The following is a 14,953-nucleotide window of genomic DNA, read 5'->3' as shown; positions in this document are numbered from 1 at the left end:
TCTAATGCTACTCCTAAAATTAAGCACATGTCTGTACAAGAACTTGCCTTTGCCTCTAGCTGTTTGTATTTTAAGCCCAGTCAAACAACAACCTTTTCACTAAGCTCTTAAAAAAATTTTTCTTTACATTATCTATACATTTGTAATATAAATATTTATAGCAACACAAGTGAACACATAACTTACATAAATTTTAGCAACTGCTAATGAAACAACTGTTTGAAAAAGCAACTGGAAGAAGAAAAAAGTCTTAATCAGATATCAGGTGGTAACATCAAAGCAAACCGTCTCACTGTTCCTGGAATCCCCCAAAATACATCAGTGCTGTGTACAGCAAATACAGGTTTTCTAAACCCAATGCTGTTCATGAGAGCACTGTTACGCCTTTCAGATTATAACAGGCTGTTCAACAACTACCCCCAGAGATTCTAACCAGGAAAGTCAAACATATCACAGTTGCTTCCTGGGCTTCCACAGATTCAGCACCAAATAGTTAGAATGAAGCAGACAGTGTGTTAAGCAGGGATATGACAACACAGTACTCTTCACAGACAATACAAATATGAAAGAATAAAGCTCTTTTTGGCTAGCAACATGAAGAAATAGAAAAACATAATTCTCCATATTCACATCTGCTGCAGCTACCGACTCCCTTTGTATTTAATCAAAACTTGTACACCCCAACTTTAATTGACACAAGCACCCACAATTTCCTGAAATAAAAAACTGAAGATACTAGAATGTTTACTTCATCATCTTGATTTCTAACAAGCAATGGGAAATACTTCTGATATGCCACAGCAAAACTACCCACAAAATACCCACCTGCCCAGCTCTTCTTTGTTTGAAAGCTTGGAGAGAGGTAAAATGCAAAGTGGATCAAGCAGAAGTCTACCCTATATTCCACAGGGTTGGTTTCTCATTATCACTTAAGCTGTCTTTGTATTATTATTACTATTTATAGACTCCAGCTTTCCATAATTGCAGCCTGAAATTTTAAAATTAGTCTCCACAGGGTGACCCCTTGTATATCGAAATACATTTAAAAGATCTTTCTTCCTGTAAGAGAGGGGACACACCAAAATTACTGAAATGTCTACTGAAGAATCTACCTAATTGCATCTGAAATTTGTGCTGCTGAGAAGGCACACAGTAAAACCTTTATTCCCTCCAATCTATTTCAGTGCCTGTCTCACATCCAGCCAAACAGATGTTGCCTTGAAAAGAAGGGGTTTTATCAATCATCATGTCCCATTTCCTGAACCAAGATTCCAGCCAGGGTACCCAAGTGGACATTAAATTAATTCCCATAAAAAGACCATCCTAGATTACATCATGTCTCACAGCAGATTCTTTATGAAGACAACCTGAAGACAGCTCTAAAAAAATGCTTAGCCAGAGATCATAAAAACAGAAGTTGCCTTAGTTAAAATATTTTTCAAGCAGAGGATAAAATATAGGTATTCTCTAAAACAGTGACACTCACTAGTTGAAGGAGCCAACATCTTAGTCTTACCAGCTAACACTAGAGAATTTTCAGTGTGAAAACAGAGTGAGATTATGAAAGCTAGGAAAATGCATAGCTTTAAATCTATGTTAAAGTATAGTCTGCCTTCAGTAGGCAAAGATGTACTTAAAAACGTACATTAGCTCCAATTTTCCAGATTCTTTGTTATGCAGTTATCATGCTACAATAGTGTTTGTGTTATCTCTTCCCATTCAGTTTTAGCTGTGGAATGATGTCCAAAAAAAGAATAACAAACATTAACAAGTTGATGCAGAGGCAGAACTAAGTTTAATGCAGTAACTTCAAGAAGTGTATGTCTCTAAATAAATTTTTTTTTTGCATAACTAATCTTTTTAAAATATTAGTAGGAAGTAGACAGAGGATGCATTTTGTATTATAAATGAAACAAAATTATCTTAGAGCAGCTGCAACCTTGACAAAAGACAGCTAGATGTCCAAAAAAGGTTTCATAGTCAAGTTAAGCTTTATTACACAATTTGAGAATGTACAAATTCAAAGCTTTAAGGGGGTTATTTATGCTTGACTCCAGACAACATATACTTTGAACAGGCTCATGACAGTATTTGAAGAGGACATAAATACACAATCAAGTCAATCCGTCTTAGATGTTTTTAGATAAATGGCAAATTTTGCTCGAGTAAGTGATCATTAAAAAGCACCTCTTTCTTACCCACTGAAGAACCACAAGTGACTCACAACAAGTTCTGCTATTTCAGCCCTGAGTTTTTGTTTCAGAGCAATCCTTCCTACAGATCCTCAATATTACACCTTCTATATGTTGCAGGCCATTAAACTTCCCCCAGGTTGAAGGAGCCTCTACAATAAGTGAAAAATTACTAAGCAAAATAAATTTCAGATGCCTCTAAGAGGCAATTCTTGGTCCATACAGATTAGGAAAAAGAAAAGCCCTCAGACATTTCTTGCCAATTTGATCTGAGGGATAGAAGAGGAACAGATTTCAGCCAACTCTAGCCACTAGTTTGAGTACACAGCAAGACTATGCAAGCATCTCAGAACGAGGATTCCCTACCTCAGACCACTGGGCTCCTTTCTCTGCTTTCCCAATTCTAACTATAGCCATACATTTCAGGAAAACACAACATCCCTAAATATTTCATTAATTGTGAAGGGGGGGGGAGGGAGGAGATGTGCAGCAGCATAGGGAGAAGACAAACATTCCTGATCACCGCAGGCGACTCACTTAAGTCCTGAAGCATAATATTCAATTCAGTTACAGTTATTATCCTAATACACAGCTGCAAATGATGTGAGAACACTAAGGGCAATGTAGGCAATCATTTTGTCCTCAGAGTACACAAAGGAAGTGGATGAGAGATCCAGAAGTGCACATCACCTAATGATGTGGTAGACTCACACATACCGATCAGCCAGCCTGAAGCTCCACTAAAGCTTATGTAAAACCTTTAGAAAAGGAAATTAAAAACTGACATGTCTGAACTTTTACTGAAACTTTCCAAGGGCTTAATGATTCAAGTAAAAATGCAAGCCTTTAACATCTTTGTATGCATTTATCATCAAAACTACAGCAGACATGTTGGAAGAACGAAGGAAGGAGGATTTCCATTTTACAGATAAGGACCAAGGCAAGGAATACAAAGCAAACTGCTCATAGTTTGGGAAGACAGAACAAGGAAAACTGCCTACATCCGTAACTGTACCTTCAACAACATCCTGCATGTAACAACAGAACATAAAATCTGACTAAAAAAAGCACAGAAACATGCATGGTATTTTACATAACCAGTTAAAGGATTCTATTTTGCAATGAGGACAACATTTTCGGACATACTACTAGCAACAGCCCAAATGATGATCCAAAAGGTCTAACACATTTTTCAAATAAAACAGCACCTAATTCTGCTGTCTCCCTTGGCCCTCTCCTTCCTCTATAGCTGCTCATTATAATAGAAGAAGAAAAAAAAATCAAAACCAAGCAATAACACAACAAAACCAAGGCTGTCTTATTCTGTAGGAGGGCCACACAATGGCCTTCATAAGAATGATTCAACTGAGACATGAGCAAAACATCTTTTTGTGATGCAGATCTACTTTCTTCCCTCTCCCTCTCAGTCAGTATACAGTTCCATCCCTGTCCTTGCTGTTCAAAATGCAGGTTGCATTGACTATTCTATTTGCAGGCCGTACAAAAAGAGGTACTTCTACGTCATTGTGATTGGTAAGGAAACCTCGTGAACGGGAAACTTCTTAACTCAGGATCAGCAGGTGACTGAACCAAGATGCATGAAACTGCATGAAGGGATGTGCACTCTATAGGATGGGATGTCTCAAACAATACATGAGAAGAGACATAGCATGAAAGAATGGCTTTGGATACATCCATAGTTAAACTTAATGGGCACTGAAAAACACTTGTCAGCTGCATTTAAAGGAAACAACTTTACTACCAACGTTAAACTCAGCACTAATTTAATAATGCAACAGAAGCAGGTGAGACTAGCCTGTGCACAGGTGCTGTACATTCATGCCATTCTGGCCACTCCCTGAATGATAGCTCCACAGGTACCCGATCTACCACATCGCCCTGTGGATCTTCTCTTCAATCCAGAAACGCACTAGAAGGCACAATATAAATTAATTTTTTATGAGCCTACTTGCCTCTTGCAACTTCATCCATTCCAGAAAAGATTATGTACTCTCTCTTCTCCATCAGCAGACTCAGAATAGCAATGAATTTTGTTATATTTGGCCTTACGCATAGATCCCAGGAAATACCCAAATATTCTTGTAGCTGTGGCCCAGTAATAACAATCACCAGGCTAACAGCAGCACTTTTAGGCTCATTGTGCACTTGGGAAGGGAAGAAGCACTTGCCAATCAATCACTATAAAATTCACATCCCTTTACAAACTGGTCTATTGTGCCTGTACAGGGTCTTTTTCCACCAGGAATAAATACTCAAAGAAATTCATTTTTACACATATACTAGGCTGTCTTTCAACTATAAGAAAGCAAAATAAAGCAAGTAACTGCCAACTACCTGTAAAAGCTGGACATCTTAACAGTGCTTATAGAAGATGGTATATATAATATATATAAAGGATCAAACCAACCACAAGGAGGGAGGCGTAAGGAAATCATTTAGGTCATAGGTCAAATTACAATGCAGGTGAGAGTATTTCCTCATAAGACTCTGAGCTACTCTATGCTTCAGTACAGTTAAAAGCTAATTTTTGTTCAAGGGACCCTCTCAAAGGTTAAAAATAATCATTATGCCAATGCTCACTTAAGATACCACACCAGACACTGGCAATCTGTATGATGTGGGTACTATCTAGACTCAGAAGAAGTTGCCAAATCCCTTTCAACAAGGACCTAGTGTCAGCCTATGAACCGTGGTTCAAAAAACAGAAGCATAGTGCTTTAGCTATGATAAATAAACAACATTCTTCACAGGTTGCTTTATATAAACTTTTGTATCAGGGTATATATTCTTTACATTAACCTCAGCTGCAACAGGCTGGAAGTTGATTTAGGATTTCTGGTAAGAATTAAGATTACATTGTGAAGAGCTGCATTTCTCTATAGCTGGAACTATCATCTCTGGGAGGGAGGGGGGGAAGAACAAGGAAAAAATAATCAAAAAACACAACTGCATATTTTTCAGAAAACCCACAAATGAATGTTTGATACACCTACATAGGTGTTTCATTCTTAGCATTTATGAGTCAACACACTTTGCTGTTCATAGTTAGCCATTACAAAACAGCATAACCTTAAGAAACACCCCTTGGGAAAAAAAAAGTGTTTAGAGGATGAGTAGGGAAATAATCTTTTGTGTGAAACATTATCAAAGAAGGAAAAAGTATACTCAATTTAGAATACACCTGATTTACTTTAAACCCACTCCTAACAAGCTGAGCAAAAGAACAACAACAACAACACTGGCTTAAACTAAAAATAAACATCTAAACAACAGGCTACCCCGGCTCAATTGGTTTTGTATTTTCAGCCACTAGTAAGACCAGATTTAAGTATTTAAACTGGCAGCCAACTCTCATCCTCCAACTTCATTGCAAACTGCAAGCAGGGACATAAAACCCCTCCCTATCCCTATCACTCTTTTTCATCACCAACCTCTACACAGAAGGATGCATGTCTATTGAGGTGTGAGGCAGATGAGGATAGCCACTCTGATGGAGGAAAAAAATGGATGTACAGTACTGCACCATGACATTACCAGAAAAGAAAGAAATATTATGTAAGGAGAGGTTTTTCCATGGAAAAGCTGTGCCTTGTGGGAGGCTTTGAAGGACCGTCTAGAGGAGAGCCTTGTGAGTCTAGGAGAAAGATTGATGTGGGGCACTGAACAGAGATGAGTCCTAGCAGCCAAGACTGGGAAGAAAGGCTGCAAGGTAGCAGAAATGGGGCAGTTTTCTTTGACAGGAAAGAGGGGGGGGGATCATTTGGCAGTAAACCAACACTGCTCACTAGGTAGTGATGTGAGGCACATAGGCTGAAGGGGCTCTTGCCACACAATGAAATTTGGGAACAACTATGTGGCATGAAAAGGAGAAAGTACAGACAAGTTCTGCACAATATGGATATAGGTGGAAAAACATGTTTATGAATCTCACAACTGCAGGAGAACCACTGCTTTGAGATACTACTTTACCAGCATCTTCCCTTGGGTCTTGCAGGTGATTAGGCATAGTTTCAGATCCCCATAAACCTCACATGCAATAACAAGACAGAAAGCCAACTTCCTGCTGCATAAACTGCAACTTACCGTTTTCCTTGTTGATACTGGAAAAATCCAAGTTGTATTTTGACAACCCCACCAGGCAAGAAAAAAAAAAAATTCCCTTGAAGGAAGTCCTACACTTGCACAACTCTTCTTCTCAGCACTTGCTCTTTTTCTTCTCAAAAAGTAAGAGAGAAGCCATTCCAGAAGTGATCTCAATCCACAAAGCAACTTCTGTGAGACATCCGGTTAAGCAGGGTGCCAAAGCCTGTAACAATTCCACCACCACTAGTCTCTAGTAAAGCCTGCACAAATTTCTGAAGAGGAGAACGTCTGTGAGTAGATACAGAAAGGCATGTTTATCACTGATAAAGGCTGAAAATACAACTTAATTCTTATTTGCCATTTTAGCAGAATGTCACTGAAAAACTCTCTCCAAAGTTTCTAAAAAAAAATGAAGAAAACTGACAATATTTCTCCCTGCGTTTTTTCTTTTTAATACTTTCTTCACTTGGGATTTTGCTTCTACTGTCAATTCAACATCCTTTCTCTGGAAGGATGGTTTAATTATCTTAAACCAAGAAGTCCACAAAATAACTCAAACCAGTATCAGCAATTTGAGGTCTAAAGCTATGAAATTTGTCATGAACTGCTAACAGGAATCTAAGCATTGCCTTCTGAGCACTGACCTTAATCTCTAGTTTATAAGCCTCATGAAACTCATTAAAAATTTTTTTAAAATTAATTTTGTATACTTAAGATGTGCTCTAAAGTTATATGTTAATACTGAAAAGCTGCATTACTTCAGTTTCTAAATAAGTCTTGGCAGCAGAGAGTGAGGGAGGGAAGGGGAGAAAAACACCAGTTCTGGACTCTCCTCCCTGGAAAAAAGCACTTAAAGCAAGTAAGCAGCCTCAACAGAAAAAAAAAATCTGTTACGTCAAGGGTTTAGAGTAGTCTAAAAGCCAGTTAAGCACCAACTGATGCATACCAAAAGGACTTTATCTAGAATATAACTGTAGAGATTAAGACCAAATGTAAAAATTCAACACCGAACCAATGTTTTAAAGCACACATTCCTGAAAAGGTATGAAAAGTCAGCTTTCATAGCAAAAAGGAAAAAAGAAAGTAAGTCATGCCACTGAGGAAGTAAACACAAAATTTCTATACAGTAGAACAACCACGGAAGACGGGGCTGACAGCTGGGTCCTGTTAAAGAAGGACTTTAAACAGAAGGATTTAAATTCATAGGATTAGGCCAGCATTCCTAAGAAACACTGTTCAGATCCTAAGCTGCAGAGGATCCTTGTCTAAACAGCTCAGCACCTGAGTCACATAAACAACTACTGTAAAGTCTGCTGCCACCACACTTGGTAGCTTTGTGAATGGAACTTTTCTTGCATACGAAAACTAAAGACAGTAGAGTGCTTTGCTACTGCAACTGTGGGGAAAAAAAATAAAATAAATGAAGTGAGTCAACAGACTTCATACTGCCACTCATGAATATAAATTTCAAGATTTTTTCCAAAAAGCTTCTTGATTAAAACTAATCCCCCCCGCCAACTTTTAAACTAATGAGTCTTTTTATTCAGTGAAGGATAATCCTAAACTGGTTGAGTGCAGCTATTATAAACACAGACATATATACACTGTGCATTATGTTTCACATGATATTTTGCTTATAAACATGCTTGGAAGTTCTATCCCTCAGTATTCAATTATTCTTGTCTCTCATCTAAGTTTGATACTGTGGTAAACTGATAAACCAAGGTAAGCAGATTTAGATGATGAGAAAAAAAGAACACCAAAGGCTGATTAAAATAATTTTACAGTTTACAAAAAAGTTTGTTAAAAGTCACAATTTTTAGATCAGACTGATATAATTTATGGCTAGTTTTAAAGCCATCTGAAAGCAACATGGGTACTTGTTTTCCACGCAACTTTTTTTTTTAAAAAATACAAAAAGTGAATGAGCCTTTTTAAACACCAGGGCTTCTTAGCAAGGGTCACACTGAAAAATACTGTACAGTAGTCTCATTTCCATGCTAAGAAACAGAAGTTCATAGGGACAGGAATGAGATATTCCATGGCATTCATCAATCTGGGGGACAGATACCCTATCAAAACTGAATTGTGAACATTAAGAGTCCCTGTAGCTTTCAAGAAGTTAAGAAGAATGGTACTCTACAGGATGGCTCATGGGCTTCACCACACAGCACCTTCCCACAGAATCCTCAGCAGCAAAATGCAGGATTATTTCCTTTAATAGCAACTACCCTTTGACTGCCATTCTTCCTGGCAGCCACAGAGCCTCTCCTCCATCACGCTGGATTTATTTGCAGCATGCTACTTAGTAAAAAGTCATAGGTGAATTCAGCTTGTCTATTTCTCAAGATAGATAGGGGAACGACTTTCAAAATAATTCACACAGACCACATTCAAGTTGCCCAGGAAAAGCAAAGCTGGGAGCAGGTTGTGTGATACGCGGAAGGTAGCAGATCATTTGTGCTTGCCCCTTCAGAAAGAAATTCACCTACAAGCACACACTGGGCTGTGCATACCCAACAGTTCCAGTCACATAGGAAAGGAGGGGCTGCAGCACACGCTTCCTTCTTCTTCCTTCCTATCCTCTCCAGGGATAAGTATACTGCCTGTTCAGATGAAGAAGCTGAGCACCAAAGTGTTAAGATACTTCCAATACCAAATCCTTCAATTTGACCTATTCTCAGGAACTTGCTATTGTGAAAGGGGCAGCCTACCTCCTAGCTGCATTACTCTGCCTGATCAACTCAGTCATCAAATACACCTACAACTATACCAGCTAGGTAAATCTACAAACACTTATTTTTAGCAAAGTATTTGAGAAATTCGGGCAATTTATTATTGTTATTGGCTTTTAAGAGCTGCAGGATATTAAAAAAAAAAGAAAACCAGCACATTTTGGGTGGATGTTGTCTTTGCATTTAGAAAACACTGACAACTGGCTCAGAAGCAACAAAACTGTAAAGTTATCTTTCTCTCTATTCCAGAGCCAACTTTCTACAGTCCTTTCCAAAGGAGTTTTTGGAAAAATGTTTCTACAAGCTTTCCTGATGTCTTTTTTAAGCTCCTGTTCCTACAGTTTAAAACAACAGCTTACACATTAAAGCTTGAGCCAGCCTAATACCTCATTGCTCTCAAGAAAAGGAAGGACTCTCCTTCCCCTCCATCCACTAGCTCTTTGCTCCAGAACATCACTGAGCCTGCTCAACCTTCTAAACCACCAGAAAACTCACTCCACACTCCAAACACCAAAATAATCTTTCTGCTGAGTTAGCAAGCAGAAGCAGATTACCCTCTGACTGGACAAATACGAGAGCCAACACATTCTTTTGGGTTCATACCAGACAGCTGGGAGAAGGGACAGAGAAAGAAACAAGTGGGACTTCCCCTTTTTGGCAGCAGCAAGTTTACCCGTAACAGGCTCACCTGTAACTTGCAACGCCACTTCTAGCTCACAGAGTGTGCTATAAAAAATTCAAACACTTGGCTTACATTCTTAAGTTCATAATAAACAGAAAAGGCTACCTTTTCAGTTAGTACAGAGAAAATTTTAAATGCTACCTACTGTAGGGCATATGCAAACACATACGCATGACACTGAAAAAGTTAAAATTTTACTGATTTGCATTTATTTATATTAAAATTGGATCAGTTTTACCAAATCAGTAAAATGACAAGTCTTAATAAATTACTTTAGCTACAAATATACTTAAAGCTTGTACTTTTCATTACAAGCATTTAATGCTTTAGTGCTTTTCACATATCAAGTTAACCCCTAAAGACTACATTTAAACAGAAGTTGGAACAATTTGGGGGAGGAAGAAAAAAAAAAGGGGGGTAGAGCATTACCATCCGTAAATACATTAATAATTCTGAATTCAGAAAACTTCCAGCATAAACCCTGCAGCACTGAGGCACAAGATATGAAAACATAGCATGCCCATGCCATTACAAAGAGCTTTCAAATTAGAGGCTAAATACAGAAATGGTGTTTTCCCTACTGCACTTTTTCATTTAATGCTTACAAGCACTGGTCAGACATTTCTGGAAACTAAAGACGTATTTCACAAGCACAGGACCTTGCATATATCTGTGGAATTGGTGGTCTCAGAACCAGGCCAAAGGCAACACATGTAAGCACATCTGTGCTTGTAAATATGTATAATATAGATAGAAAATTTTAAAATATATTATTTATACAATAATAAAAGAAAACTCTCTTGCCAATGTAAGTTACTTACTCACTAGAGTAGTCTGTAGGTATTTATAAAATTGAAATGTTTGTGCATGAGCAAGGGCACAGCTCCGTTAAAATGCATCACAGAACTGATGACATAAAAGGTACAAATGAATACTTGTTGCAACACAAATTCCACTAAAAAGTAAAATTTGAAAGGAAAGGCTTACACTTTAACAGGCCTGTATTTGTAGCAGTTTTCCCAAATTATCAGGAACAAATAAGACATTCTTTCCTTAGATGTAAACACTCCTTTGCTACATGAAATGGTATGAAGAAATGGCATGAAGCTGCATCAAAGGAAGTTCAGATTGGACATTAGAAAAAGGTTCTTCACTGAGAGTGTGGTTGGTCACTGGAACAGGCCCCCCAGGGAAGTGGTCACGGCACCAAGCCTGACAGAGTTCAAGGAGCGTCTGGATGATGCTCTTAATCATATGATTTAGTTTTAGGTATTCCTGCGAGGAGCAGGGAGTTGGACGCGATGATCCTTATGGGTCCCTTCCAACTTGAGATATTCTATGAATATCTCATTTGGGTACAGCTGTAATTGTGCAGTTTACTACCAATTCCATGAAGTTAAAGTCACTTCAATTTTTCATTGTCTGAAGCATACATTAACTAGCTGACATAGGTTGCCTCTCCTGCCAGTATAAGAAACATTCTGCAGCCTTCATACAAAAATTAAGCCATGACACAAAAGTTCACATTTGTTTCAAAGTTTGTACATGGCTTCATTCAGATGAGTATGCACAATCTGCTGGCACCACCAGCACGCAGCTGACTGCCTATGACTCTGCTGTGAGCAATGAGAAAGAGAAATGGGGTGACCAGCTTCAGGCACACAACAGAGCACCCTTCCTCCTACATTCCTTCACAGCCTTCTAGACTACAGTAGATGCTTTATAAACCATTACATGCTAATAACTACACCTGTGTTTTGGGGTTTTGTTGGTTTTTCTCAAATACCAAAGATATGAGCATGAATGGTTAATGTTGTACCATAATATTTTCAGAAACACCTAAATCCAAATTCTTTCATAAGAATACTTGGACATACTTCAATACTTAAAAAAAAAAAAATCACTTATAATTCCAAGCAAGGAATACTAAGGGCTCACAAAATTCTGTGTAATGACCAGGTATTAACAGTGCCAAGCTAAGACTAGAGTAACTCAGGCAAAGTAAGAATTTTCTAATCTTCTCCCCACATTGCCAGAGTCAAGACTGCAAAATTCCTTTGGAATGACACTTTTAAAATATCTTCTGCTGGAACTTTACTTAGTGTAAAGAGTACTTACAAGAATACTCTGCTGTAGAGCCCTGAATACCTTAACTCTAAGTTTTTAAATAGATCCCTAATTGCAACTACAGACAATTTTTGGTTTTCGGTGTTTGAAATGATCTTTCTCTTATGGAAAGATGAAGAGGGACCCTCTGTTCTGTTTCCTGGAGAAGGAAGAATGACCACTTCCCATTGTCCTTGTCCAGCACAGACATGTCTCACTAGCTCACCCTCAAGGCTTCCCTAACTCAAATGTCATCTTGGAAATTTTTGGTTTTAACAGGTGTACAGAGCTCACTCAAACAAGGGTACCAGCCAACTACACTTTCAGCTGTGGCTATAGTTTCTCATGATACTCCAGACAAACAGCTTGCTGCCATTGAAAGCATGGTCTCTATCTTCCTAGTATCTGGCTCTAGAGATGATCACGAAACATATACTGTATTTATTATTTTGTTATGTAACTGAGAATCAAACCCACAAACTTTAGAAAACTTCCAGTAAGAATCAGTTTGTCAAGAAACAAACATTCCTGCCTCTTTTTGCCATCACATCTTAATATCAGAAGCCATCAAGACTCATTCTTTCCTGAATTCAATGGAAAAATGGAAAACTCTGCAAGAAGACTTATAGGTGACTTTTCTCAACTAGTCAGATATTTTAATTCCTTCATCTTTCCCTGCTACAAATGTAAGTATGCTACCAAAATATTGTTTAAACAAAGAAAAACAACCAAACAACAAAAAACTCCCTTTACAGATGTATTGATACTACAATACTGTTCAAAAAACCCCAAACCTTTTATAGATGTATTACACACACCACCTCAGCTTTTTCCTACAGAACATAAAAAATTGTGTCCTCATATGAAAACAATTACATGCAATTTCTAAGCACTAAAAATTAGTTAGAAAAACAGGGCTAAACCCGAGCTTATACTGTAATGCATACTGAATTTGCATCATGCTCAAAGAGCCATGCCCTTCCTAAGGCAAAATACTACCTCAGTTTACAGTATCGCTGCCAAAATACTTAAGCCTGTGTCCACAAGGCTGATCACCAGTGCTGTCACTTCCCTTCAGTATAATTTGGAAAGCAGCAGGAAACATGGCTCACAACAAATGCAGGAATACCTGACATACACAAACAAAACAGAACCTACTATCCACTCTGAGCCCATTTTTGAAGTCTAAGTATGTTCTATTGCAACTTAACCATAGTGAACGCCTCCCAGGATTAAGGATATTCCAGTCAAGAATTCTCACAGATTAATATTTTTCTCCTATATAAAACCAGAACAAACTCTTATTCTAGACATATATTCTTTTGGCAGGACTAGGGGAGGAGATTATATCTGGTTCACAGAAAATTAGGTCACCCATTTCATAAGCAAATATAAACTGCATGTTGGAGTTTGTAAGCATTTCATAGGTACTCTCCCTCAACAGAGATTTGGAAGAGATTTATCACAAATTCTGCATACAGCCAGATTAATTATAAATGCAGGAGGAAGGAAGTTTGTATTTACAACCTTAGTCAAACAAAAAAAACCATTATATCATCTTAACAGCTGTGTAACAATTTGGCAAGCCTCAGAGTGAAGTTTTTTTCTGAACATCCCAAAAGAACAATTATTTTTGTTTCCTCAAAAATATCTTCTTTGGTATAAAGACCTCTCTAAGGATTGAGTCAGATGAATAAACTACAGAATACAACACTGAAAGTGGAATGTGTACCACAATGACTATTTTTACTGCTAAAGCAGCTGTACTGAGTTGACCACACTGTATAAGGAATGTCATTTGTGACACTAGAAATGGTAATTACTTGGACCACATTCACATCTTGTTAAGGATAAGGGTTGGCAAGAACTGATCTGCATTAATTTGCTGTAGCCAAAATAAGCCACAAAGCAGCAAGAGTAGCTATTTAAAATGTAGGTGACAGCGACCAGTTTAAAAGCCACATTACAGTAAGTCTCTTAATTCATTAGCACCTCAATATTTAAAAGCAAAATAATTTCCGAGTTGTGTTTGTCTATTGCACTATGAAAAAGTTTATGCAGATGCTGAAGTTTGTGGAACATTCCATTAGCCCACAGTCTCATTTCCTCGGATTGCTAACAGTGAGGTGTGAATTGGCTGGAAGATTTTTTTAGTTTCATTTTTTGTAGAAAACATTATTACACTTGAATCATAGCTCTCTATCTCAAGCTGAATTAAAATCAAAAAAGCAGCACTGTGAAAGGATTTACAATGAAGCTTAAAAAAACCTAAATTATTTCATGGCTTTTATTGGTTTTCTATCTTCCCTCAGACCCCTAAACGCTCATTCAGGTCTAAGTCTTGCTAGCAACTTCTTCCTATTATCTTTCCAAAGGATTTATAAAGTTTTGCTGACAGGAGCTACAGCCTAGCATATGTTAAAGGCCCAGCTTGTGACAAATCAGAACAGGTTTACAAGCCAAAAAAGGAAATCATTTTTGCGGAGTTATAAATTTCATTCCACTAGGAGCTTTCTGCACATTCTCCCTGCATTCCAACACATCTCTGCAGTAAAGGTAGCTTATAATTACTAAAATATATAAATAAGTATACATAAGGAATTTAATTATGAATAACTTCTGCCAGGGACCACGTCCAGACTGTAAAGGAATATCGCATTTGATAGTGCCACATATCTGTTTCCATCAGCAGGAGGGGAACACTGGAATGAAATGGAGCTGCTTCTTTGGAGGTCCTGAAATCTATACAGGTGATAGACTTCATCCATCTTCACCCTTCAGAATTAGGGATGTCACTCCATCTCAAAGATGAGGTATTACAGCTCTTACTATAAAATCACCACCTCTGCTTTTTCTTTTTTTTTTCCTTTTCTTCCTCTTTCTCTTTCTCCTTTACATTTGCAAGAAGCATGCTGAAGTGCATTCATACAGGTCAGGGCATCTCATCTTGTTCACTTACATCACAGCAAGTAGTTCACTTGACTAACTCTAAAGCACACAGAGGGATGGGTAGAAAACATGGTCCTGTAGCTAGAAACGCGGCTCTTTTGTCAAGGTATCCCATGACATTAATCTCCCCTCTCCTTCTACTCAATAGTAAAAGCAGACCTAAAACTTTAAAGAAACTGGTTCCT

General features: G+C 37.9%; 1 protein-coding gene across 3 annotated transcripts in view; it reads right to left on the bottom strand.

Moving 5' to 3' along the window:
• The window catches only part of RAPH1 (Ras association (RalGDS/AF-6) and pleckstrin homology domains 1), a 103,639-nt gene that overhangs the window by 73,454 nt on the left and 15,232 nt on the right, over positions 1–14,953 (bottom strand). Inside the window, exon 1 of one of the 3 annotated variants that reach the window (XM_076342440.1) lies at positions 6,297–6,326. The exons of the other annotated variants lie outside the window; for them this stretch is intronic. The gene's annotated coding sequence lies outside the window, so the exon portion shown is untranslated. Of the gene's footprint in view, positions 1–6,296; positions 6,327–14,953 lie in introns of those variants that run through there. 3 annotated transcript variants of the gene reach the window in all.

Source organism: Aptenodytes patagonicus, chromosome 6 (genome assembly GCF_965638725.1).
Source record: "Aptenodytes patagonicus chromosome 6, bAptPat1.pri.cur, whole genome shotgun sequence".
Lineage (NCBI taxonomy): Eukaryota > Metazoa > Chordata > Aves > Sphenisciformes > Spheniscidae > Aptenodytes > Aptenodytes patagonicus.
This window is presented reverse-complemented; position numbering and strand designations above follow the sequence as displayed.